Raw genomic sequence first — 26,348 nt, 5'->3', positions numbered from 1 at the left:
ACTGTAATTCCAAGATAATTGCAGGTACGTTAAATAATCAAGAGAGAACAAATAAATACCACCTCGCACAGAGTCCTTACAATGGTAATTGTCTCTGCACATGGGACAATGTAAGAACACAATGGATTTATTCATAGGTGTCTACTCTAAATTATAATGGTCCTTATGTAGCCTTGGCTTATTATCTGACATACTTTGCCAACTACCTTTTTTCTGTATTCATAAGGTGCCTTGAATTCCAGGAGCATATTTTGAGAGTCAGCTGGAAAGACTACACCTGGAGAGACCAGCAGGGTCTACTCGGGGACATGGCACTATTTCCACGCTGCCACTGCTGAGACTGTGCCCTTGGGCAGGCGGCAGCTCTAGAATGACCTTTGGGTCCGAGGCTGACTGAGCCTCCTTGTTTCTTCTCCCTGCAAGGCAACCTTTATCCAGCTGCCATAAGCAGCTGCCCCCACCTGTCTCCCAGGCTTCTCCCACCACCAGAATCAAAATCATGGTGTGATCCTATGGTGAAAGGAGACCCAGAGCCAGGACAAGGCCAAAGGGGAACCGTGGAAAAAAGTTACCGGTTCCTGCTATTTATGGCATCATGACAACTGTCCCTTACAGCCCCTGTGGAGCCACCAGACGATGAACATCTGCCCTGACAGGAGCCTACGGAGCTTGGGACAGCTCTTTGGCATCTCTCCCCTCAGGGTCCGAGATGCAGGCTGACAACTCTTGAAGGCTGCCACCCAACGCAGCTGCCTAGGCGAAGAGCCAGCTTTCCTATAAAGTGAAATTTAAGAGCACTTGATCCTAGGTTCTTTTCACATCACTGCACTTCATACACTTAAAAGCAACAACAGAAAGAAGTGGTGAGAACATGCACATCCTGAGAGAATCTTCTATTTTTCCCAAAACTTTTTTGCTATCCTGCTTCCCCACTCCACCCCAATATGGCTTGCCCATTTGTACATAACAAAGACCAGAGGCAGGGCTTGATGCCTCTTCCTCTGAGCATAAGTCCTATAATGCTCAGCAGTGAGAGAGAGGTCTTACAATTCAGATCAGTAAGAAAAAATGTTAAAGAAACTAACTACAGGCTATTGATAAAATAGCGAGTCACAAGTAGAAAAGAAGTAACCAAAATAAAGGCTCTTCAAAACACAGCCTCCTCCTTAAGTGCAGGAAGTCTGGTCAAGGAATATATTTCAGTAGTTTAAGTGCATTATGAAGAGAGAAAGAGAAAAGGAATCAAATGAGGCACCTTCCCTGACAGGCCTTGCCTTTGAATCATAGATTGCAAATACATCTTCTGCTTCCTTGACTGATCACAATTTTCTAGACAGTAAATCTCCCTCTGTTTTTCACCCCGTAGGAGTATCAACCAGCACTGTCTCCCACTTTGTCTGATCTTTAATTGGGTTCCCCCTCTGCAATATCATACCTGTCCTTGTGGCTCAGTTTTTTCAACATAAAAGCAAAATGTGGAGGGCTCTGCTGTGGTGAGCTTAACCCTCTTGGAGGAGCAGGATTTTGACCTCTTTTCCTACCCACTTTTTAGAGACTTGCATCAAGGTGAGATTTCTACTGCCCACAGCTGCAGTGCCAAAAACCAAGACTGCACATGACCCTGCCACTGTGCAACTCAGGCACTTCTGCGGGCGGGGATTAAAGCCACCCAAAGACATCGTAACTGCTGTTCTACCTCACAACATCACCTCTTCGCCTATGAGGAATGAGGAGCCGTGCAGAGAGGACCCAGAGCAGGGAGCCTCTGGGAAGCATTTGCAAGATGACTCTGGCTCTGACAACCCAAGGATGTTCTGACTGGAGCAGATGGTGCTGTGCTTGCCTTTGGTATGTTTTAGCTGATCCTTAGAGGGCAATCGCCCTTTAAAATGATTTGCACAATATGGTCTGGGTAGATACTTTCTCCCATTTTCCAGCCAAGAGGCCCTGAGAGGCCAATGAAGAAGGGAAACTAACTTCTTACAAGCTTTTTTTAATCACATACTTAGGGCAAAGTGAGCCAGGCCTGAGAAGAGGAGGAATGTAAATGAGCACAACAGTGACATCCAGAGGGCAGAGACCAGCAAGCAGGACTTTGCCAAACAGCAATCAGAAAATAAAACAGAAAAAACCCCACTTGATATGGGTTTCAAGCCCACTTGATGGTAGGCTTCTCACCCCCCACAGGTGCTGCTTTATCTACATATCTGACTCGCCAGGGAAAGCAAGGGAAAGGGGACACTTCTTAGGTGTAAATGACTAACATAACCCTCCTTTTGCAGGGCAAATGGAGATGCATCTTCCTACAACAAACAGAACAGGAGTGCACACGAGACACAGCACTACACAAATCTGGTTGTTTCTGGAGCAGTCTCATCATTTTGAGGCAACTCAAGAGAGCTGGAGCAGCACTATCAGTCCATGCAGACTTGTCACCACTGCTCCAGGTGAACAAACCCATGCTCTAATATCTGCAGGGCCGTACATGTTGTGGGCATTTTCTTCAGCTTTGGCTGTCTGAAATGGCTTTTTGGTTTCTCCCCATTGCACGAGTGCTCTCTCTGCCTCTCAGTCTCTTAAGCTATTCCCTCTGTCTTGCCAACTCCTCTCTCTTCCTTCTCTTCTGAATCTGTGATTCTACTTACTTTAAAAAACTAAACACAGGTCAAAGTTGTGCAGAAGCAGGCTGCTGTTTTCTGCGGTTTTCACCAGGAGTAACTACACTTGTCTGTGCTAAGGGAACCTCAAGGATGTAGGATCCCTACTACACGCACGTAACATGTGGTGTTCCTGCTACTAGAGGAGCAGGGGTTTCAGACTCCGTCTGTGTAAGAGACAAAGAATGCTGTGCCTAGGGTAGACGCGCAGTATAGGTACAACCCATCCACGTCAATCTGGGTCACAAGTGGTGTTCCCCAGGGCTCAGTGTTGGGGCCGGTCCTGTTCAATATCTTCACTGATGATCTGGATGAGGGGATTGAGTGCACCCTCAGTAAGTTTGCAGATGACACCAAGCTGGGTGGAAGTGTTGATCTGCTGGAGGGCAGGAAGGCCCTACAGAGGGACCTGGACAGGCTGAATCGATGGGCCGGAGCCAACGGTATGAGGTTCAACACGGCCAAGTGCCAGGTCCTGCCCTTGGGTCACACCAACCCCAGGCAACGCCCCAGGCCTGGGGCAGAGGGGCTGGGAAGTGCCCGGCGGAGAAGGCCCTGGGGGTGGGGGCTGACAGCCGGCTGGGCATGAGCCAGCAGTGCCCAGGTGGCCAAGGAGGCCACCAGCCCCCGGGCTTGTGTCAGCACTGGTGTGGCCAGCAGGAGCCGGGCAGGGATGGGGCCCCTGTGCTCGGCACTGGGGAGGCCCCACCTCGAATGCTGGGCTCAGGTTTGGGCCCCTCGGGACAAGAAGGGCCTTGAGGGGCTGGAGCGTGTCCAGAGAAGGGCAGCGGGGCTGGGGCAGGGTCTGGAGCACAAGTGTGCTGGGGGGCGGCTGAGGGAGCTGGGGGGGTTTAGCCTGGAGAGGAGGGGGATGAGGGGAGACCTTATCGCTCTCTGCAGCTGCCTGAAAGGAGGTTGAAGCGAGGCGGGGGTCGGTCTCTTCTCCCTAGTAACAAGCGATAGGACGAGAGGAAACGGCCTCAAGCTGCGCTAGGGAAGTTTAGGTTGGATATTAGGAAAAAATTCTTCAGCAAAAGGGTTGTCAAGCATTGGAAGAGGCTGCCCAGGGAGGTGGTTGAGTCTCCATCCATGGAGGTATTTAAAAGAAGGGTAGACGTGGTGCTTGAGGATATGGTTTAGTGGTGGACGTGGCAGTGATAGGTTAGCGGTTGGACTCGATGATCTTAAGGGTCTTTTCCAACCTTAACAATTCTATGATTATATTAGATCAGGTTAGACTTACCGTACACAGCAGCAGGTAAAAAGGTTTGGGTACAGCCCTCCTGCAGGGCAGGCTTGAGCAGGCTGGGTTTCACTTGTCTGCAGGCTTAGCAAGGCTTCTATTTGCTCAGGCAGGAATAGAAATCCCAGAGGGGGAGACCATTATCCTATTTACTGAGTCACAATGATTCACTTTGCATTCAGCTTCTATCAGATACAGAAGCTCCTGGAGTTTAAACTAAATCTGTTTCCATCCTGCTGTGATTTCAGTTTCTCATTGGTTTATCCAACTTCCCAGAAACTTCCACTTTCTGAGGCGAGAAAGCATGTCTGGATGTTTATTTATTGTAGATACATTTGGAGAAAGCTATAGATACATTTGGAGAAAGCTATAGATACATTTGGAGAAAGCTATAGATACATTTGGAGAAGCTAGTTTTAAGTGTAAAGTACAAGGACACTTGGGGGGGAGGGCAGAAGAACACCACACTGTGAGGTTAAAACCTGTAGGAACTATTTGTCTTGTTTAGAAAAGAGCTCTTACATCATTGAAGGAAATACTGTAATGTACCATGATAACAACTTCGATGAAAGATATCTTGAAAATGCCCTTTTTTTAAAAATTCAGCTAACCTATGTCTGGTAGCAAATTAGAGGCAGGGTCTTCCTGACGAGGGGACCAAGCAGACGGCTCTAACCCAGCTAGTACAGGGCAATGGTACAGCTACAACACAGGTGCCAGAGGTAGCAGAGATGCACAGCAGCTGCAACCCTGAGCAACTCTGTGGCAGTAACCAGATAGCTGGGAGAAGAGGGTGTGAAGATTGACACTGAAGTGACAGAGCCAAATCGCCTTAGGCTGACCCGAATCAAGAAATCATGCCAACGAGAGGCTCCTCCTCTCCCCAAAGCCCAGTGTAATAGAAAAACCCATGCTGTGCCCAGGATGAGACGGAGCCTGCAGCAGGACCGTGGCTCTTCCCCTCCACCCAGGAGGTTGTCTCATGCTCCAGAAATTCTCAGTGGGCATCTGACTGCTGCTGTGCATCTCAGATGGACACAGGCATATTCAGATCACATCACTTGCAAATGTTTAGGAGGATCTCTACTTTCAGCCTCATACCAAACCCTGCCCCTTTTGAAGTCAATCAAAATTTCCACAGATTTCAATGGGAATTGGATTTCAAACTGTAAATCCATCTCTCCCCTGTCCAACTCAGAAAGCATGGTTTGAGCTAAAAGACGCACAATGAATCATGATTTCTGCTGAGCAAGAAAGACATAGCAGTTTAAAAGGAATAAAATGCTATACATCTGAGCTGTGTTCCGGCCACATTACTTGAAATAGATGCTACTGTCCCACTTCGATACATCCTTTCAGGTTCTCCTTGCTGTCTCTGAGGAAAGAGGTTTCCCACGAGCCCCTTAAATAGTATCAAACATTGCAAGCCCTAGGAACGTGTTTTCTGAAAATACTCTACAGGGACTAGAAGAACTAATTCCAGGAAGAGGCAGGTTAGCACTGATAACATGTTTCCAAAATACATTTTGACAGCTCGAGTGGCTCAGTCTATTTTTCATGGCAAAGCAGAAGCTTTAAAAAGTGACTCTGACCTCTGCTCATACCGCTGGTGCTTTAGTGCTCCTCAAAGGCTATAGATCCTGCAGGCTCCAGTGCTTCAGGTGTCTGGGCCGATAGATTTGTGAATGATTCAGGAGCAAACATACTATGCCAAAGCTCCCAGGCTTCTTAAGGCAGAGTTAGGACCAAGAGAGTTGTAAGATCAGCAACAGGTTCAGCTCCCAGCTCTGCTGCAGGACCTCCAAGCATTGTGTCCAGCTCCCACCTGGTGAAGCACAGATGATCTGAAGTCTCTTCTGAGGGATTTCAGCATCCCTGTGTGATTGATGACAGACAGAAGACATACACCTTACTGCTCAATGAACCTGGCATTCTCTTGTGCTGCTCTATCTGTCCATTCCAAAGGGCAGTCGTCTGCAACTGCTCAAGGAAGGAGCACCTTGCATGAATTAATTATTTTTTTTGCCTCCTGGTACATCAGAACAAGTTCTTCTCTTCAGACAGCTTTAGTCCCAAATATTCCTCCTAGTTTTTACCACTTTTTCTTTTCTGAATTAGTATAAACAAAACAGAAGTTAGGGAGTAAAACATCACTGCTTTTTGCTAAAGTAGGAGAGATTTTTGCATCCCTTCCTATGGAGAGGTTTTCTATAAAGGGCTACTGCTGTGGCTAGTGACTGGAAGGAGGAAGGAAAGAGAGAAGGTTGTTTGACAGTTTGCAGGCTGACAAGTCCTCTCCAAAAATCAGAGGCTGTCTGCTGTGAGTGTCAGCAAGTTCCCTGAATGGCAACTGTTCTGGATTTGACTGTGACTAATAGGAAAGATCTGTGGCGAACTGGATTGGAAAAGCTGCTTGAGGGAAAGTAGGTGCCAAACTGGCAATCTTCACAGAAGAGGTTGGTTGTTCTGCTCTTATTTATTCACCCTCAGGAAAGCTGATACATCAACTTAACCGATAAAGAGGAAAGTATAACCTCACACTCCATCTAGCTGCACAAGGAGCTCTTTAAATGAGACCTTTAAAGTTAAACAGAATTAAGCAGAAAATAAGATACAAGACATATTAATGACAGCTCTAAAATACTCACACAGGCGGTGGTACCTGGGGACAAATCATTAAGAGTAAGCCACAAGAGGAGCTGACACTATTAGGGAGCAAAAGAGAGCTGAAACAAAATTCTATAACATTGTAAGCCTACAAAAGGGAGGAATTATGCCCAGAAAAGGCTGAATTTATCATATCCTCATTGCTTCGGTCTTCACAAGAAAGCAGAATACCTATGCATTGTTTCATAGGTATGAAACGTCTTTCTCCATCTGGCCCGTGTTCCATCCTCTGATTATCTGAGGTGCTGGATGCCATTCACCCAGGAGTTACTATGAAGACATACTCTGTGAACAGTTTGAAGAGCTCTGGAGGATGGGAATGACCCATGGCAATGGTTATAATTCTTGCTCTTCCCATCAAGTTATAGTAAATAAATGAAAAATAAGAAGGTCCTGTAGAATTATGCATTGGTCACCTTAAGTTAGACAGGAGAAAGGCCAAGTGCAGATCTGTTAAAACTATTATATGCTACTGACTTGAGCGATGGACTAGCAAATAAGCTTCTAAAGAATGCAGACCGAAGCTTAATTCTGCTTAAGGGCAGGATTAAAATTCAGAGTCCTTCTCCTATTTATTAAGCTCAGTCTCAAGCCAACAAACTGGAACTTATTCTGAGAAGGGCAGAATACCACACCAGAGAGGGAAGGAAAGGTGGTGAGCTGTGCTCAAATGGAAGGGGGAGGCTCCTCTGGGCTGCAGTGTTACGGTGAATGGGCACAGGAGCGATACCAGGCAATATGGGCATCAACAAAAATGATGATGGATGAAAAAGGTAGATTCATTTCAGGTACGTGAGACAAAAAAAAAACAAACAACAAACAAATTTACAAGGTAAGGGAGGTGATTATTCCTCAACTCAGCGCTGGATGGGCACAGACAATAAAGTGGCCAGTCCTGGGGAAAGCACACTTAATGAAATGTGGGGATAAATAGAAGAACCCAGAGTAGCGCAACAGAAGTGATCGAAGGTTCAGAAATATGGGTTTTTTAAGGAAAGGATGAAAGAGCTGGATTTGTTTAATGTCCAGAGGAAAAACAAAAGGGGCACAGAACAGTGTCCAAATATAAAATGGGATTTTTATCAAGAGAGACAACAGTCAATAAATTATGCTCCATGACCGCTGGGAAAGGAAGGAACTTAGTTGAACTTCTTTAAAAAACACCACTATTGATGTAAAAATTATGGACATCTGTCAGGGATTATACAGGTAAAGCTAATGGCATCTCAAAGCAGGGCAGCAGGCCTCTTGACATCTCTTTTGGAGACTGATTTCCATAATTTCAGTAATTTTTATTACATTATTTTATCTGTCCTCAGAATGTTATTTCTTCCAAGTGCCTGCACTACTGCTAATAACAAAAACAGAGCTTCCTTCCCTCTGAAACCACTTTTCTCCATTGTATTACTGTGCATAATGACCATATCATTAAGTGTCAGCAGGACTAACAGTGTTCTGTATTTTAGTTCCCAAGCACTGAAGAAACAGGCTTACAGCTGATAAACGTAACACGGTTGTTGCTTCTGCTAATGAGGGGGAAGAAAAAGGTCAGCATCAATACAGAGGGAAAATGCTCCATATGAAGTGTGAGGATAAAAGCAAATGTTAAAGGCAGAAATATAGATAACCAAAGTTCCTTAGCAACCCAGAGCGACAACCACTACAGAGACATACAGTAGCTCACCAGGAAAGATATTTCTGTTTCACTGAAATTCATGACACTGTCTATGCAGGCTTAACAGTTAGTTATTTTAGCTTCTTCATATTAAATACTGTTGTGGATTAAACCGGCAGGCGGCTAAACACCACGCAGCTGTTCGCTCACTCCACCCCAGTAGGATGCGGACAGGCGGAAAAAAAAACCCAAATGAACACAAACCCACAAAAACTCATGGGTTGAACTAAAGGCAATTTATTAGGACAGAAAAGAAAGGGAAAATAATACTGGAGAAAGCAAGCTGGATTGGAAAGAGGAAGGGAGCTGCTGGGAAGGATGCCGAGCCAAATGAGAACAGAGTGGGTCAGCAGGACTGACTCCCTGCTGTATATACTGGTGCCATATAGTGAGGGCATTACAGATCGGTAGCAGGCTGTCTCAGTTCATCCCCCTACAAGCATCCTATTTTTCTTGATGTACAAAGTGATATCAGGGTTGGAAAGAGTGTAGGTTTGCCCCTCACTGACCTCCCCAGATACCTCACGCTAAGAGTAACAGTGGGCTTACTATGAAGCCTGCATGGATAGAGTCCAGTTTTGTGCTGTCAGCTATGCTGTAGGGAAGTGAGCACTGACCTTTAGTCCAATCCCACTGCCATCCCAAATTTGACCCAGATGATTAAGCCAAGAGAGCCGAAAGTCAGAAGACAGAGGCATCTTTCGGTGGCCAGAAATCACTGCTTTACAAACACCTTGCGATGCTCTTCACCCAAGAGTTCCCACTACAACCCCGCATCGGCTGCTGATGCTGTCCACTACCTGGAGCATTTCAACACGCTTGACTTTGGAGGCAGACGTGACCTCTCTGAGCACGAAAAAGAGCAGCATCATTTCTCAGTTGAGGTTACATCTTCCCCCAGGACTCTCCTAAGTGATTACAATGCAGAACAGTGGCTTAAATTGCACCGTGTGGATTTGGCAGGTTACCAAATCCCAGGACTGTGGAATTAATAGGTTGTTTTTTCAGGTTGATGCTGAAATAGACAAAGCGATTGATAGAACCAAAACATTTCATTTCATGTTTGTGTCATGTTCCTCTTCTGCAAGGCAGGTAGGGTTGGATTGGAGTTGCTGGCCATCGTCAGGGGAAACTAACAAGAGCTGCTCTGAAAAGCTGGATGTCAAATGTCCCAAGTTACACATGCCAAAAACGGCAACGGACTGTTTAAAATTTTGGCTCCTGCATTTAGATTTTTTTTTAACTCTTGCAATTTTTTTTGTCATAGAAGACTCAAAAACATCATGGGGGGAGAAAAAAAGTTATTAATTTTGCATGAAGGGAAACCGTAAGAGATAACTATTGTTTTCATTTCCCCACATTAAAGAAAAAGAACTACCATCAAATTTTATTAGTAAAAAGAGAAGTTCGAGCACATCTAGCATTCCCTCATCCTGATTCAAAACTTTACTTGATAGAGCAGAAGTAATATGCACTAAAGCTGACTAGAAGAGAGTACTTTTCTTTAGGGAACTGCTGGTCCAGTGGAACCGAAATGGTCTCTGGCCCTTGTGCTCATCCTGCCAAACCTTCCCACGCAGAGCAGGGCAGCCCAGCCAGCTCCCCACCCCGACCCACCCTGTCCCAGGGCAGCCAGCTCCCACACCGCTTGTGTCCTCTGCGCAGCCGACAGTTCCCAGGCCACAGGGGATTTTAACAATTTCAGAAACTTCTGCAATAAACACTGTAATTCTCCAGAATAAAACTACCACCAAGCAAGAGCTCTCTTTGAACAGGGGCACGTTAAAGGCCCTTGAAGGTGTCCCTGCACAATGATCAGGGAGGACTCAGAAGCACAAATTGTTCCAGAACTGATGAACTTTTTAATCAAATCTAAATAGCTAATGCAAACTGGTTACAATAAATATAAAGAGGAGCAGTTGTGTAGAGTGTCCTGCCTGTGCAGTTGTCTTCTGCTAGAAGATGGTCAATTCCACTTGTGTCATTTCTAATGGTGAAATTATACCGTGTGGCAAAGCACTGAAATGTCATCTGGTTGTGTTCCTGCAAACTTTAAGTTCTGATTCAACTACTCCTGAAGGAGGCAGCACGTACAATGTTATCATCGTGCAATTCATGGAGAACTATTCAGATATTATGACTGAAAACAGTTTCACAGCTATAGCAGCAGAATCTCTACAAATATGGGGGGAAAAAAGTATGTTATCTGGATAAAAAGGTAGTGACAGGCACATCTAGATTCCTACCTCCTCAACCGAGTTATAAGCCGATGAACTAACCTGATCCTTGAAACATCTCCACAAAAAAAAAAAAGAAAAAAAGAAAAAGAAGCAAACAACACCTCCCCCATACCCCATAGGAATAAAGGTATCAATCTGCAGATCAGACAAAATGAGGAGGACTGGAGGAGACATTAAATGGAAAGCTCAGCCACCACAACTACGTAAGGAAGACCCAGGAGCAGGAGATGGCCACATCAGCAGGGAACCTCTGCATGAGGTTACCTCCTCCTGGGAAAAAGGGAGGCCAGTTGCCTGCGCCAACACCAGGAAATGGAGAAGGTCTCAGAAGAACATGGGAGGGACTATGCCAGAGCACAAGCTCAGCTGCTACGGAGCAGAACGTCCTGAGGTGCCACGAGCAAGCGTACATTAAATGCGTGCCATTTCTGACAGCTTGGTACAACTCAAGTGTTCCATCACACAGAAGTCAACGTTGCCCACGTCACCCAGCCTCTCCCAGGGCTGGCCACAGGGGACGATGTGCTGCATGAGTTGCCATGTACCACTCCAGCTCTACTACCTGCTGCCTCCAATACCGCTGCCTGACGGGACATGTGCACTTTTCCTGCACCCTCCTCCTGTCTCACCGCTGAAGAGCAATCTCATTGCTATGTCAGGTACTTCCCAAGGTGGACACGGGCTCCAAGCCAGCCAGGACATGTGCAGCACGAGGCCCACAATCTAAGGCAAGACAACAAAACATACCACCATGGACACAGCGGTCTATAAAGGAGAAATCTAACTCCTCTCCTACGTGTTTAGCTGCATGCCCTTCCAAACTCAGAGCAGCAGAGACAGGGGTCATGGAGGCTCTTCTATGTTTAGGTGCTGGCTGTGCAGAAAGCAAGGACTGGAAACGTAAGAGATTTTCTTATCTTTCCAAGCACAGCCCTGTGCTTCCAGAATAGTATTAAAGTTTAGCTGGGATGTACCATATTCAGGCAGCTGCAGATAAAAATACAGATATCAAGGGTAACAAGACTAGTTTCTTCACACAGGCTCAGTACTCTTTAGTAACAAGAAACTGAACAGCTTTAATCATGTCTGTCCATAATGGATATATATAGGTCCAGACTGTACATAGTTGCTCGCCACCATTCTAGGTCAAAATCCTGTCTCTGGCTGCTATGCAACTTCAGCCATCAGAGCACTGTAGGTCTCCTGCAAAAAGTGGCACAGCATCAAGGGCCTTGCAGAGCCTTGGATCCAGAGAGGCCAAACAAACAAGCTGACCTTCAAGAAAAGCTGTTGCAGTGGGTGTTGGTGAGGAATTGCAGAGCATCATATTTAGGTGGCTGACCAACGACTTGTCTTCATCCCCAGAGCAGATACAGATCATAGAACCATTAAGGTTGTAAAACACCTCTAGGATCATCAAGTCCAACGGTCAACCCAACAGTACCATGTCTCCTAAACCATTCCCTCAAGTGCCACGTCTACATGTGTCTTTTAAATACCCCCAGGGATGGTGACACCCCCACCTCTCTGGGCAGCCTGTGCCAATGCCTGACCACTCTTTCAGTGAAGAAATTTTCCCTAATATCCAATCTAAACCTCCCCTGATGCAGCTTGAAGCCATTTCCTCTCATTCTATTGCTGGTAACTTGGGAGAAGAGACCAACCCCCACCTCACTACATCATTAGATATGATTGCTGAGTATCCTAGGCACTTAGGATAGAAAAAAAACAAACAAGCAAACCAAAAAACCCCTTTGCCCTGTCACAGAAATCAGATGTTTTTGTTTGACAATCTATTTAGCTTATTACTATGCCATATTTCAACTGATGTGCTAGCTGAGTCACCACCATGGCTTGTCATCAGTGCCTATAATAAGCAAAAAAAGGTTGCTTTTAAGAGCAGCAAAGTATCTGCTTGTATGTGCAGGAGCAAGAGGGTTTTTTCTCCTTCAAAAACAGTAACATAATTCTTCCATGGCAGACTCTCACTGGGAAAAAGTTCTTGACCTTCAGCAAATGGAAATTAACAGGTATTTACCTACACTATATATATACCTTGATATACCTTGCCTATGTACCTAAAATCTCGTAATGCCAGGACAAAAGCAGTTTTGAAAATCACCAATAATGCTAAATTAGGACAGTATCCATGATTTAAGTCGTCATCCAACAATGCAGTTCTGCAATTAAAATCTTTTGCCTAACCTAACTCCTCAGCAAGGCCACAGAACATGAGGACACTCCCTGAAAGCAGAGAAACTCAGTTCCTTGGCCCAGATGAAGCAGAGTATCTGGGCTGAGGACCTGCCCCAGAACATACAGTAAATCACAAGATACCCAGCAGTGAGTAAAGGTGGGGAAAAAAGAGTTGTCAGGAGCTCACTAGACTGGAGCTCTAACACCAAAATTTGGCCAAGGGGGCAGATCTGCTTCAGGTGACAAGCTGTGCAAGCCAGCAGAGCTTGAGGCACAGTCCACACAATGTGCAACACCTACCAAAAAGGCGGCTTCTCATTTACTTTAGCTGTTTTCTTTTGTATACTCCTAAACAGACACTTGCACGCATAAATTAAAACAAGAAGTTACCCCACAAAACGCATAAACAGACCAGTATTGGTTCAAATGCTGTATGCCTGTGTCACAGGAACATTAACAACTCTCAAAAAGCCAATGCTGTAAGGCTTTGAATGAAGCTCTGATTGCAGGATCCAAGTTTATGCCATCTTATGCCTAGATGGAAGGGATTGACCAAATACCAAGAAAGGAAAAAGAAGGACAAGTCTAGAAAAAGGTCCTTTTAGCATGTTATTTGATGACTTATGGCTCTATTTTTTCAAGCCAAGGAACATCTCCTGATCTGGAGCTTCCTGCTTAGCCCATCTGCTTGCTGTGAAGGTATCTTGTCAGGGTTTCACACATCACTACCAAGAATCAAGGAAATGCTTTCCAAAGGAGCTAACAAACATATGAAACGCATAAAGATCCTACGCCAATACACAGATCTCCAGGTGTCATGAGAAGAACTTGTGTTTTCCCCACTTCACGCTGTATGCTATCATGAGACAACGCTGCCCGTTACGTGATGCCTGATCCTGTTATCTTGGGTCCTGCTGTTCATCCTTCTTCCCCTGCACCAGCTATAGCCAATACCATGGGAGCCAAATGCCATTCAAAAGTGATTTATGTTCTTTATAAGAGTGTCTTGAGAAGGACAGGAATAATCTAGTTAAAGCAACACTTGGAGAGCTTTGTGTCTTTCCACTGTATTTTTAATTTATATTTTAATTGATATTCAAAAGGTCACATTTGTCTGTAAAGCCCGATAAACACAATAATTGCAGCAATCTACATCAAAACTAATCTTCTGGCAATGATGTGGCACTAGCAAAAATTTAACTCTTCCTTTTAGAAGTTCATACTAAAAGCCCATCTTTTTCATGAATCCAGAATCTCTCTCTAAGTGCCAGGAAACACACTAATTCGTTAATACCATTGATATCCCAGCAACACGTAACAGCGTTTTTATGGTAGCTACATAGGTGTGTACCTCTCAGACAGAACGTTGCTTATAAGTATACTAAAAAGAAATTTATATAGTTTCTTTAAGACAAAAAGATGCACATTTCTGACAGTCGCAAATGCACGCAATCCATGTGAGACAGCGAGCTTAACTGACGAGGTGTCTTACACATCCAAGCACAGCAATTTGTCTTCGCCATGGAAGTGCACGTGGCCATAGTGATTTGAACACAGTAACTGTCGAGCTTCACAATTACAAGTACTGACATACATAATAAAAAGTCATCTCTATTATCTATTGCATTTGAAGTCAATTACAAAAACTGGTGGGTCCAACTACCGAGTCATAACCTTCAAAACTTGATAGCCATTTTTTCCATGGGGCAAAAGCAAAATGTTAGAAAGGCCAGTATCCTTTGCAGCTCTGAGGAAATCAACCTCCCTCGGATCTAAAAGTGAGGGGGCCTTTTCTGATGGAAACTCACGGGACTTTTGCCATCAGAACTCAGTGGCTGCAGACCTTTGGAGGTCTGTAACCAAACACAGACCACGATGGGTGCCCTGTGAAGGTGCAGCAGTATCGCCTCCTTGGTACAGGCCTTCAGAAGGTACCCATATCTGGCTCTGAGGGGGCGTAACTCTGCCCCATTGTGCTGAGATCACCTTTTATGAACACACACCTTCCATCCATCACTTCCGATGTTTGACTGCCCCACCTCGTCTCTAGCAGCTGCTAGGAAATACATTTGGGTGCAACGGGTAGGCAGACAGGAATTCACTACTCACTCAGAATTATCCCCAAACATTTTTCAGTTACATCAAAGGCTGCAAGTTTTCAGCTACCACTTTCCAAGACCAAAATCACCTACTGAACACAGAATCCTATGGTATAGCTTAAGAAAGTGGTGTCTGTCAGACTTTTGTAGCACTGGATCCATATCAGGGCTCCCTTTGCAAGCCAGCTTTACGTACCGGTGTTGACCATGTTCAGCCATATCTGTTGGGTGCTCTGCTCTGCACTGTAGCACAAGCGTTCAATGAGATGGTGTATTTTGGATAGCACTGCACCTTCTTTATTTCACAGCGAGGGCAGGTATCTGTGTGGGGTCAGCACAAGCATGGAGGGTAGGTTAGGAGCCTAAAGACCCCTCCTGTATTCTGCGGGTAGCTCCTGCTCACAAACACAGGAAGGAAGGGAACACAGGCTGCCCTCCAGGAAGATATTTACAAGCCCTGAAAAGAGCTAGGAAGAAAAATGTCATATGTAAATTATTGCCATCCCTGTCTGACATTTCTGGCAAGCCTCACAGGCAAACAGGAAATAATACTGCTACCCAAGACATAATTTTTAAATCGAAGTTGCCAGTTATTGCAGCATTTATCTGGGACCCACCTGTATCCCACAAAAGACTGTTTGCACCAGCTCCTTGACATTATCAACTTGTGTTATTTGCTGCCTTCCGAAATGTCAGCTGCCTAACCTTTCCAGGCTGTTCTTACACAGTCTGCTTTTCCAAAACTCATTAAGAATAGCAAAGTCCTACAGTCCTGTGTAAATCTTGCAATCAAGCCAAGCTGAAAAGAGAACACTGAGATGTTTGAACCATCTCAGACCTTGTACACTTCTAACTTCTTGCTGCAAAGGTCTGTCCTCATTGTTGAGCTGTGAAAAAAGGAATTTATTTAAAAAAATATATATATACACACACAGTGCTACTAACAGCTAGCCATTCTTTTTTTTACAAACATATTGCAATCATAAGTACTCCCTAGCTATGCAAGGAGACAATCCTCAGCAAAAGTTAGCACAAGGCTCATGATTTGAGTTTCATCATTTCCTCTAAGCTCTGCCTTTTAGATGAATCCCCAGTAGAGACTGTCTGACACGTGTCACTGGGCACTATGTGAATGACTAGGAAGTTGCAAGACTGCTGCTACATTATCAGACAGGTTGATATTAACAGCAGGTGCTAAATACTATATTCTGGATACTATGCAGTGTTAACTTTCTGAAGGGAAGAGACCACTCTTAAAGAAGATTCCTCCAGTCCAATATCCTGCTTTTTTTTTTTTTTTTTTGCATAAGGAAAGTGAATAAACCAGAGTTTGGTGTTGTACCTCTAGAACTGATTAAAAATAAACACACACTGCCCCCCTCCCCCCAAAAAAACCACCAAAACAAAAAAAAAACAGCCCGTGAGTTTAGTTACAAAGCACTCCTGTGTATTGTAATTGGGGATTATTTCATCGGTAGGTTGGCACACATAGGACAATGAAAGGCTTACAATGAAAAACCTGGGGGGGAAAAAGAGGTCTTCCTTCCAGCATTGGGAAATGGTATCTTAAAAGGGGCAAGGTATAAATTGCTAGGTTTCAGGTTATTTCCTACAACTAATGAAGTGCAGTTCAAAAGTTACCTCATTTGTCAATTGTGCATCAACTAATAGACAAGTTACCAGAGGGTTAAGACTTCAAAAATTTTGGCTCTGTTTTGTTCCTTTCCACAACCTTATCTTTCTTATCAAAACGTTTTAGAAGAGAGGATGAGGATTCAAGGAATTAAGTTCAGTACCTGAATTCCTCTCTTGTCCTTCCATCAATAGAGCTGGATCACTAATAAATTTTGGCTTTCAGTAGATTTAGGTCTCACATTGTGCTTCCAGGTAGATATCGCAGATAAGGCAGCAACATAATTTTGGTTTTTTTCCTTCACTGGGGATATCAGGGTACAGTCAACAGCCTGAACATGACTTTGATTCCTCTTATTATCGGAGAAAGGCATTTGAGTGCTAATCAGAAGTTGGTTTGTGCAGTCAGAGGAAAGGCAGGTCACTGCTGAACACTGGATTAGGGCATCCACTTGCATGGGGGAACACAGCAGAAGCATCTCATCCTAGTCAGCACAGTAGTTTGGATATAACCCTTCCTAGAACCCTCCCAAGAGAAGCTCGGGGTCTGGCTGACCATCTTTTGTTTTCATTTTCTCTGGGGACACCAGTGTCATAATTTGTGGGATGGTGGTTTTAAAACCCTAGCTAAGGTCTTCAGAGATTGTGCTAGTGCTAAAACTGCTGATAACCACAGCATAGGTCACTCTACCAGTGCTCAGCGGGAGAAGATTAGGTAGCAACTGGGTAGCTGGTTGATGGATAGCAAATGCCTAATGAGGCAGTTAAACATCCAAGGCAATTAAGCATCTCAGAGGAGCTGAGCCTAAGTTTAGCCTAACTCAGCTGATTTTGCCTGATGGAAGTTCACAACATCAGCCAGTCCAGGAGATCAAAGAGGATGGTAATCTCTAGCAGCAGAGGAGAGGCACGGTGGTAAGCATTTGGAGTAAGGTATAAGTAGTTCGAGAGAAGGACATATTTCCACAGGCTCACCTCAGACCTCCTCGCTCCTTGGCTGTCTCAAACTGAAGTGATTAGAGAGGGATCACCTGAGCATTTTCACCAGCAGAGCTGGGCCGCTGTGAATAGGGATATGGTCGTCAACAACAAAACCAAGTTTATTCTGCAGACATCTCTAGTGCAAATCTTAACAGCTCTTCTAGCCCACAGCCCTCCAGAAGCGAGAGTCAGTGCCCACACTGAGCCGAGTCCCCTCCACCTCCCTCGCCGACAGGCTCACGGCTGTGCATGCTATCATTCCCTTTCCAGGACTGAGATACACACAAGCAAATGCTGTAAGAATTGCAGCCTAATCACAGAGCCATAGCAAATAAGCAAGTTACTTATTTCTTCCCTTAGTTTATTTTAATCTGTAGAATTTATGATTTTTTGAAATTTTATTTTATAGTACGCTGTACCATATCAGCCAAACATGTTCAGCCAAAGGCTCTGCCAAGGTGGAGAAAGCAAACCTGTGTTTTATTTCCCGAGGCCGACCAGCACACCACAGATGGCTGGGTAAGAATTATTATGCCAGCCAAAAGGGGTTGGGCAGTGGTAAACACGCATATTTTGTATTACAGGTGAAAAGGGAATTCTGCAAATGTAGTTTATGAGAAACATCTGCAGGAACCTGATAATAAAATCTATCAATAAAGTCAATGCAGGTGGGGTATTGTTGGGTTCTTCCCCCCACCCAAGACTTAGAGATGTTGCAGCTTTATTACCAGATGTCTTCATAAATTTTAATATTCATAATTACTAACTCAGATTTGTGAGGCTGTATTTCATGAAATATTTTAATATAGCAAAAAAATAATCTCACAAAACTCTTGCAATTTGTACTGACAGCTAGAAAAATCACATTCAGACTAGAAATCAGCAACAATAGTTGAGATAACACCAGCCACCTCATGAACCACAGGGAAAATATTTCCTATCTGCTGATAAAAACTCTGATGGCTCTTTCAGGGTAACCAAGATATGGATCATGACAGAAAATATTAATATTTGAATATATTTACTACTTCTGTTTTGAAATATAATTTCCATGAATGCAGATGCACCTTAACCATTACTGTTTCTGAAGAAAAATGTCACTGGAGACAAGGAAGATCCTTGTAGATCATAGGGTGGTTCCTACTCAACATGGGCACAGCTCCAGAACAGAAGCCATAGGAAAAAACACAGGGCCACACAGAAGCACCACTTTTTTAAACTGCTCTTGAAGCAGCAGAGTTTAAATACTCTTTTCTTCCCCCCCCATTTATTTTTAAAAGAGGGGACAAAAAGTTTTTTGTTAAATTAGATCATTAATGCTCTGAAGTAAGGCTCATCAGGGAAATACTGTTTTGCCAGAAAAGCAATACAGGTTACCCAGCACAGCAACGGTTTGAAGTTAGGGGATGCATGTTCTCTTTTCATGACTTGGACACAAGTTTCTTGTGTGACCTGAAGTAGTTTCTTATCCTTGCCTCATTTCCCAGAAAAATAAATGCTGGTCCTTTTGACATCTTGTAGTTCCACCTCCTGTTCAAAGGAAGGATAGCTTCAGAGTTTGACTAGGTGGTTTGGCTCAATTTGGTTGAGTTTTGAAAGCTCCCAGGACAGAGAGCCCTCCGAACACTTGTTCCAATGCTTAGGAAGTTCATCACAACAGAATTGGTTACCTCCAAACAAAATTTTCCCTTCTGCAGTTTGTGACAGTTGCTTCTTGTCCTTTTGCTCTGCACCCTTGAGAAGACCCTGGCTGCATCTCCTGTGCAATACCCCATCAGGCAATGGCAGATGGCTATTAGGCCCCTTCCTTGACTTCTCTTTTCCAGGCCGAACTTCTTTCCCTCAGCCTCTCCCTGTACAGCCTGTGCTATGGCCCTGACCACTTCAGCCACACTCTGCTGGGCTCCTTCCAGTTTGTCGATCTCTCCCTTGAGCTGGAATGGGGAGGTTGGTATAAAACTGCACTTAGTAGACTGTCAGCTCTACTGGGCTACGCAAGAGAATTTAAACTAAACAAACTTAGCAAGAGCCCAAGAAGTCTGAAGTCCTTGTAGGCAAAGGGCTCATTAAAAGTGCCCAATCACCATGTTAGTTTACCCCAAGTGGTATTCTCTCCCATTCCCATAATTTAGTGGGTATGATGAAAGTCAGTCCATTCACCAACATTCACCAACCTCAACCTACAAGGACACCTAACTTGCTAGTCAGCTGTCTGAGTAACAGATCTGAGCCCACGCTGGAAAAAGCGGTCTTAAACGTGATGCATTGAATTCAGGACCTGTTTAAGATACAGTGGGTACATGTATGAGGCACCTATTTCTGTGGTCACCCTAGTTCCTTTTTTGTCCTCTAATAAGATTTATTCGAGAGGCCCTTTACCGATAGATGGCAAGCACTGTGTTTAGAAAGCCCTCTTAATTTCACCATCAACAAGCCCAGCTGAAGAACAGATGCAGTTATACCATTTTGAACAGCAAACTTGCTTAGAGCTAATAAAATGGCAGTGGTTCATACAGGGCTGAAACAGCTTTCCAACACTTGCATAATTAGCCATAGTCTGGAGTTTGTGCAAAGCACAGATATTCAAGCAGCCGTTTCTATGACTACCATCATTCTGCTCATTATCGCTGAAGGATTAGCCAAGGGATTCTCTTTAATAGGTCCTAAGAAGGGAAAGTCATGATAGCGCACTACTATGTGGGCTATGATAGGTACTAGGAGTGCAGTGAATCATTTTTCAAGAACACTGCTTTTAAGACCCTCTGATACGTTAGCCAAGTATGCTTGTGCTTTTGGCTCACAACCTGTCATTTACAAACCTGCAAAAAGCTTTCCAGAAATCAAAAAAGGTGCAGAGTCCAGAGCTGCAGCCTAAAAGTGGTTCAGTACATTGCGTGCCTTCACCTCCCCCAGCCCTACTGCTCTGGCCGCAGCACAGAGGGGGAAGATCAGCAAACAGAAGACTTAGATATGAAGACTGTACTTAAAGAGCTTCAATTTTAGTAAGTTTTGAGAATTGGCTGGAAGGGATGGAAGAGATTTCCCTCAAGTATTGGAGGACCATGAAATGATGAATTCATCTCTAACAATTTTGCTTTTATGTCTGCATCTGTAATAAGAGGAACTGGTTCTAAGACTCCAAAAGGATCATTCTCTGTAAAGCCAACTGAAAAAGGCGCTTTCTGCTCCCTGAGGAAACCCCTTGGTCTTCAAAGCATTCATTCCAAAAACAGACTGAAAAGTAAGTATCTTGGAAACTTTCACAAAAAGAGGGAGTAATTTTATTCCAATGTTATTAAAGACTACTTGAACATTTATACAGTTTTGGTTTTGATACAGAATTTTAGAAATCAGAACATTTGTCCAAACATCCAGGGAAATTCAACACGTTCACATGATAAGCTTCCTAGTACAGTTTTCTCTTGAGTCCGGGTTTTGTGGCCAAAGCACCAGGCAGACCTTGAAAGCACGGGCGAGCGCCAAGTTGAACCTGAATTCTGGGTCAAACCCTGAGCAAGTCTTCAGTTCTCTGCATAGCTGAGCTTGAAGAGCTCAGAAGCAGCCCCTCCATCTTACACCAGGAGAGAATCATGGCAAATGGATGATAGTACCAAATGCAAAATAGTTCAGGACACGATTGCAGGCTTACCAGCCCGAGTACAAAGACTGCTTGGCTTCTAGATGCTGCTCACTGTATACTCAAACTAAGGCTTATGGGGCTTTTTCTTCCAGGATTGTACAACAGCTGCTAAAATGCCCATAGGCTTTTGAACGGCTCCTGAAGTCTGGAAGGGAAACCAATGGCATTGCAGAGCACTGACGAGAACCTTTGGGTTCTTTCTCTTCTGCAATAAGTAGAAATTCACAGGAGACTAACTCCTCTTAAACACCAACCAAAAAACCACCACAAACCCCAGAATAATAGTCGTTTAATATTTTAACAACAGTGTATACTTTGGAGAGTGCAGAAGTCTTGCAGGAACTTCATAATGGTTGAAATTTTTAGTTATACCTTACATAATTGTGCATTAAATACAGCTTTGTAGCAGCTACTTTAGTATAGTCACAGTGGTACTGCATAATAATGGCATTTAAATCTCATCAGAACACAGCCCTGTTGAGCTCGAGACTTAACATTCTTATCTCCCTGGGGAAAAATATTTCCCCTTGCTCTCTGCATGTCAAGGTAGAAATGAATTTTTAAAGGAAGTGTCTTTCTTCTGGATTGTTACTGTGCAAAGAACAGTAGAGTTTTCTTCTGTAAGGGAGCCCACACACACCAGGCATTGGTAGAGCAGCTGTATTGCAAGGCTCAGTCTCCCAGAGTAACAAAAGACTATGCAAAACAAAGACCTCATCTCAGATCTCCAGTATCCTAGATGAGTAAATTAGTTAAAAGTTCAGCCATCCCTTAAATTTCCCCCTACCTATATACAAAATGATGCTTACAATAACCAGCTCAGGAGGGCAAGACACGGCCCTCGCTGCTGCAAACCCCAAATTTCGCAAACAGAGTCTTCCTGGCAGCCACAGGCAGGAGAGCAGCAACACAGCAGCCGTAGCTGTGAGAACCTGTCATGCATGGAAAAGTGACTGAAACGCGCACTCCTAGCTTAAGCTTCACTCCTGCACTTCTTCACTTCTATGCAGCGATAGTTGACTTCACACCTATTTCCTAACAGCGGTTCCTGTTATTATTTTCCCCCCTTTTTTTTTTAAAGTACCTTTAAGAAGCTTAGATCGCTACAGGCCCCCCAGCATGGGCAATAAAACATATGACAATCAAACAAGTTTAAGACGAGTGATGAATGGCAGATGAACCCCGTACCCTGGGTTCTTTTTGTATCACTATTAAACAGATTTGGAGAGTCGTCGTGTCCTGCCGGTGGCAGGCTGCATCTCTAACAGGACCAACTTCAGCATGCTAACTGGCACAGAGTACAAACTGGCTGCTGGGGAATGCCTGGAAGTCCTGGGCGATAGATTGACTGAAGCAAATTTCTGTGTAACTGCCCAAAGAGATTTTGGACTGAAATCCTTAATCACAGGTTTAAAGACAGAACAAGAATTCTGCCTTCTATCATTCTCAGTTTACCAGTTCTATGCTGGCTTTTGCCTACAAGTCCTGGAGATGCTCTTGGTTTGATTTCTGCAGTGCAATGCCTAGGCCATGTTTATGTCTAATTGGACCTTTCCATTACAGGAAGAAAGGTGGAGAAGTCAGAAACACAGCAGAAACACAAAGAGAAGGAGGAAACTCTGCAGTGGTTTTGTGGTGTTTCAGAAAATCCTTCTGGCCAGTAGGAGTGGTGGGAAGGAAACCACAGGACAGGCAGGCACAAAGCCTTCAGTCCCCTGCTTCTGGGGAGCGAGAGACAGACACAGACTCTGCCAAATCCAGAAGCAGAAGTGTCCTTTCGGTGGCTGAGCGGATGGATGATTGCAGCTAAGGCCAACACGGTACTTGCAGCTAAGTCACCTCCACACTTTGCCCCCACTTGCTGGGCCTGCACACCCAGCAGATGGAGGGATGCTCCAGCCATCTGTTTTAGGGCTTCCTCTGGACCCTGCAGAAAGGGACATTTTGGAAAGAGAAATTTCTTCACAAGAGCAAAGTCTCCATTTGTGCTTCCAAATCCTTTAGTTTCTATAATGCTGTGCTTTAGAGAAAAAGCGGTATAACCTGACCAAGGCCACAAGGCCATGCTGGAACACCAGTATTATGGCTCTGCTTTATGTTCTAGCAAAAAAATATGGTTCAACTCACGTTGGATAAACAAGACTTGTGGCTTAAATGCACATCAGAAAAGAGCCATTTAATTCCCTAGCTTTTCTTTCTTGCCCCTCACTAATACATTTTTGTGGAAAAGATTTAAGGCCCCCTGCGTTTGTATTCTCCTGCAATGAAGTTTGGCTGTCTTGTTTGCAGAAGCTTATTCTCCTGAGTTGCTAACACCATTCATTACATTCCCTTGGATCTGCAGCACTTCAGAGAACATCACTCTAGTGCCGGACAAACTACCTGAAGATACACACATCTCTCCTCACACTCCTGCTCTCTGCTTTTCACTGACAGAAGACTATGCAACAGCCTATATATTTGTTTTCCAGTAACGTTATCACACTCTGAAGCTACTGTGAAATACATCTTTTTAAGAAACATCTTGCTTTACATCAGGCTGGCCTTGGGTAGGAAGGAAACTTTTTCCTCAATGCCTAGAAGCAGTAGCAACTCTTACAAACACAACATCCACACACACATCCAACGTGGCCATTTCCCCCGCCCCCCCCATAAACACAGAATCTATTTTCAAGACATTATTAGTGACTAATGAATCTTTATTCTCTATCACAATACTCTAGGCAATGCTAGCCCGGATGATGACAAAATGGACCCTTTTAACCACTGTTTTGGATCTTATTCGCTATATATGCACATCTTTTTGTCTTTCAGGAGGACAGATTGTGACAAATTGGAGTCCCTTTGTGCAATATATTACTGAAGGTTGATGGATTAGTTCTAATACTCATTAGCTCAGTACTAATAAGTGCAATTATTATGTTTTATGTAAGTCTTATGGACATCTGGCATCTCTGGGATGACAAGAAAATAGACTTCATCCTCTTTAGTGCAAGTTTATAGATAAGAACTATGTCATGCAGTTTTAAATGACATTCACTGATAAGGGTAAACTAATCAGACAGAAAGAGACAAAAGACCAAGTTTTCTTATGTATTTCTTCTTAGTAAAGCGCCCCAGGATTATGAAAGACAAGTCAAAGAGTTCAGCAAATGTCTCTTTCCATTTCAGACATCTACCACCTTCCCTTTTAGCTAAAATAAAGATTTGTATTCATCAGAGAAAGAAACAAAAACATCATGCATGTCGGCATTTTCCTTAAATGCCATCCTAGAAGTGACCACAAGTCATTTTGAAACCAACAAGCTGAGAGAAGCTGCTAAAAGTTGAGCACCTCTGATGGAGCAAGGTTATTCACCACAGGACACCAAAGAGCAAGGCAGTTAAACCATGTGAACACAGCGTGGCCAGGAACAGAAGAGTCGGTGTGCGGGAATCTAGTTTAAGATGAAGAAACTATGCGTTTAGGAGGCTGACAAAATTATTGGAGAAATGCTGACCCATGCTCATCAGCTATGCACACCATCCTCTAGCAAGTGGCTCAGGGAGGGCAAGCACAGCAGTGGAAGAGGAGAGGCAATGTGTGGTCACTCCACCAGCAAACACCCAAGCGCTTGCCCATGCCGCCTTTGGGGCGTGAGCCCTCGCTGGGTAGAGTACGGGGCAGCGCCCAAACACAGCTGCCCCACGCGCAGCACAGCTCTGCGCGGCCACCCCAGCCACCCACCCCGGCAGGGCTCCCTGCGCCCGGGTTTGGGCTCCCCCTCCGCTGCTGACAGGCCCAGCAGGGAAAGACGGCACTGAGCGAAACCACCGCTTTTTACTAGAGAGTTGTCACCCTACTAGGGTTAGCAACGTGGAGGGAGGGAATAGTGGAAAGACTGAATTCAAGACTGTTTAGGCTGACAACAATGTGAAGTATCTGAGTGGCTGGCTGGAGTTTCTCAAAAGAAAAGTAACTTTGAGCAGTCATGGAGGGGATGGGGGAAGGACTAGATGTTCTCCTACAGCTAATAAGCGTTACTCTGATCCCAGTTCAATTATTTTGTTTCCAGATACTCACATACTTCTCTACACCCTTCCCCCACAAATATTATCAGTGTTTCCATAAAAGAAAATAAATTCTTCAAGAGAACAGAGGTTTAAAAATTTATTTTTGTAAAGTTCCTCCTACCCTGGAGAAAAAGCTTGATTGTCATCTCTTTATCTCTCCACTATTTAAAAATTTGCATTTCAAAGAATAAGCCAGAGAGAAAGAACAGAGTCCACAGTAGCATCAGCTTAACTAAACCAATTTTTGAATATTCATTTTCCCTCTTCTCTCCACAGAAAGATTGGTACTGCTATAGCAGTTGCGTGACGCGCATGCTGAGGAGAGGAGATTTGTTGAGCTCTAATTTCAAGTGAAAGAGCATCTATTGCATTTTTGTGCTTGTTAACGTAATTATAATTCAATATTGGCATTGCAATAATACCTAAGCAATCCTATTGAGATTCATTCTCCTACGCAACATACAAACATGACCCCAAAAAGGACTGGATGGTTGCTAGCCCCACCTCACAGAAAGCACATGTGATTTAAAGGCTTTGTCTACAACAGTGTTTTTGTCAAGACTTATATGTCTGCCACTAGCACAAGGTATGGAACTAGGAAAGGTGAAATGAACAGAACCGAGAGCGTAAACATGTGTTTTTCAATTGTGCTCACGCACAGACTGTGCGGCGGGGCCCCAGCAGCGATCAGCTGAAGCCAGCACGGTTCAATACAGAACACGTGTGGATCCAGGCACCAGCCTGAGGCCCACGCAAGGGTATCTAAGCACTCCCGTTTCAGGTGAAGTACACCATCTCCCTCTATGTCCGCAAGGCAGCCAGCAATTGCTGGTGCTTCTTTCCCTCTTCCTCTTCCACCCCCTGGATCCTACCATCCTCTCTCTCTAGAAATTTCACCTTCTTAATGTTTGAATGTACAGCATTTCTAAAGTGGCAAAACACCAAACCAGAAGCAGTAACAATTTCTATAACAGCAAGTAATTTACTCTCAGGAAGGGGGAAGAAGTCAAATAAGTTACCTTACCCTTTGATGGCACATCCAGCTCACAACACATTGCTTGATACTTCACAGGCAAATGCAGTAGTTTTCATCCATTACACCACTGTTGTAGCAGAAGACCTTTCAGAACTTCAGGTGATTAAAAAAAGCTGTGGACATGGTGTGTGTTTACACATACCAATATATAGCTTCATGTGCACATATAAATACATACAAACATACACACCCCCTTGAGGACTTCTGTACCCAGAGAAATAAATTCAGG

Source organism: Phalacrocorax carbo, chromosome 3 (genome assembly GCF_963921805.1).
Source record: "Phalacrocorax carbo chromosome 3, bPhaCar2.1, whole genome shotgun sequence".
Lineage (NCBI taxonomy): Eukaryota > Metazoa > Chordata > Aves > Suliformes > Phalacrocoracidae > Phalacrocorax > Phalacrocorax carbo.
Note: the sequence above shows the minus strand (reverse complement) of the source record.